Source organism: Penaeus monodon, chromosome 14, assembly GCF_015228065.2.
Source record: "Penaeus monodon isolate SGIC_2016 chromosome 14, NSTDA_Pmon_1, whole genome shotgun sequence".
NCBI classification, from domain to species: domain Eukaryota; kingdom Metazoa; phylum Arthropoda; class Malacostraca; order Decapoda; family Penaeidae; genus Penaeus; species Penaeus monodon.
Genome location: NC_051399.1, coordinates 47860317 through 47862717, shown reverse-complemented (window position 1 = coordinate 47862717; position 2401 = coordinate 47860317). Strand labels below are relative to the sequence as shown.

Here is a 2401-nt window from a genome sequence, read left to right as displayed (position 1 = left end):
GTGGAACACTGCCTTATGTTAATATGCTAATGTTTAGCATGTATAATAAAATAACAGCATCTGGTTTTCCCAGGCAGCCACCCATCCAAGTACTGATTAGACACAACTATTCTTAATTTCGCTAATCGGGCGAGAAACGCTAACTTCAAGGTGGTATGACTGTTAGGGAAAGAAATGGCAAGCTGTATTATTATGGCATTGCCCATCTGTAATTTAGTTTTCCTTTAGTCTTTGCAGCAAATTCTTATAACTTGCCTTCCAGTTACACCTACATTTACTAGTCACAAAAGCCGACCGCTAAGGGAAGGAAATCTCGCATGCGTTCACTGGTTGATTAAATCGTACACAGACAACACAGGCTCTGGAACTCCACGAGTAATGGTATAGAGCCAAAGCTTCAAAACTGCTGCCAGATATATTGCCAAAACTTGATCGTGAATGTTTTTTTCATTATTAAAATGATTTCATTCACATTGATTTTATATACATCATTACTTAGTATTATTGACAAAACAACCATTATCACTTTACTTTAGTTATACCCTATCCATTTTCTGTTTATCCTTTCAAAATTCGCCACCGTTAACTTTTACTCTATTTCGTATAAATTAAATGATAATTTCAATGGATTTCCTTATACCAATATGAGAAGAGATGTTAAACGTGTTCAAGAAATGCTTAACATGTTGATCATATATAATAAAATGCTAACAGCATCTGGTGTTCCCAGGCGGTCACCCATCCAAGTACTGACCAGACCCAACGTTGCTTAACTTCGCTGATCGGACGAGAAGCGGTGCTTTCAACGTGGTATGATCGTTGGCAAAGAGTTATGAAACGTTAATCACTTTTCTTTCAGTACTCGTCATTTGTATACTTTCAAATATAACGTATATTTTACTTTTGCATCAAACTTCATGACCATGACACTCCAGTCACAACAGTGACATCTTTTCCATAATGTAAACCTCAATCACAATCGACCACTATCGGGAATATTGGCTACTTTATTGTCACCACTTTTATGCACCTGACATAAGCTTTTACTAATTATCGAGCTGTGCAACTCTAAAGAATGCTAGGCGTATAAGTAATGCATAAAAAATTGAGTAAGATATGTCTATGGTTTTGAGTGTGTATACATGCAACTATATCTCTTTCACAGAGCTAAATAATGTAGCTAATCATAAGCAGAAATTCCGATTATTATTCAGTCTTTAATATTGAATGCTTAGATATAACAGTTTTGCCGCAATTGTTGTTATCAGTATATACCGTTGTATTTGTATTATGATTATTACTAGTATTTTCATCATTATTCTCACTAACATTATCATTGTTGTTAGCATATGATGACTACTGCCATCAGCATAATCATTGTTGCCATGGTAATGGTAATAATAATGCTACAATAATGATGAATATAATTCATAATTAGCAGTATATCAATGATTCTGGTGACAGTATTATTGATAATAATTAGAACAAAAAGTAAATAGTGTTAATGTTGATAGTAATAATAATTACTGAGGAAAAAATAAAGAGCGAGAGAGAGAAAGAAAGAGGGACATAAATGATAAAGATAAAGACTAACCATAAGTAGAAATGCCGTTTATTATTGAGACTTGAATCATATATGTTTGCCGCCATTAACCTGCCATTATTGTTATTATCAGTATTTTTTGTTGTATTTGTATTTTGATTATTACTAGTATTACTATTCTCAGTGTTACGATAATAGTAACAATGTTGCTACTCTAATGATTAATGTAAATCTTAATGAGGATCATAACAATGATACTGGTGATATTTTTTATGACAATTTAAACGAAAAGTAAATAGTATGGCTACGCCAGTGGGTCTGTCTCTGTGCGAAACATGTGTTAACATGAAAAGGATGACCTGGGCATGTGTTAACATGAAGGGACCTGGGCAAACATGACGCAGCTGGCTGTGAGCGGAGGAGCGGAGGAACAAGCCAGGAGACGCGGTTGGGTGCTGCTCCTGTGAAGACCTCGTGTGTGCCCTTGTGACCTGATATTTTGTGTTGCCCTGTTATAAGCTGTATCGTGCAGTGTGACATGCTGGTTTCCCCCTGTATTGTGCCTATAGAAAAGTGTACGGGTAAATAACTTGTGTAAATAAAGGAAAGACTGTCATCGTGTGTTTATTTCGTGCCCTGCCTCGCCACTTGGCGTTTCCCCTGGTGGTGTTCTGGGACGCTGTGGTGCTCGGTGCCTCTTGGAGCTGTTCAGTGTTCACGACCCTGTGGATAGCACGCCGTCTTCCTAGCCTGCCTTGTGTTGGTGGCAGAGAGATGAGGCGGTCGGCGTAACAGTATATATAAATGTTGATAATAATAATGATTACCCTACAATAATGATGATAATTTGTACAAAAT

The 2401-nt window shown here is 36.7% G+C and overlaps 1 non-coding gene across 1 annotated transcript; it reads right to left on the bottom strand.

Moving 5' to 3' along the window:
- Positions 1 to 705: 705 nt before the first annotated feature.
- On the bottom strand, positions 706 to 824 carry LOC119581341. The gene has a single exon (XR_005229490.1). It is a non-coding gene; the product is annotated as a 5S ribosomal RNA (ribosomal RNA).
- Positions 825 to 2401: the final 1577 nt, after the last annotated feature.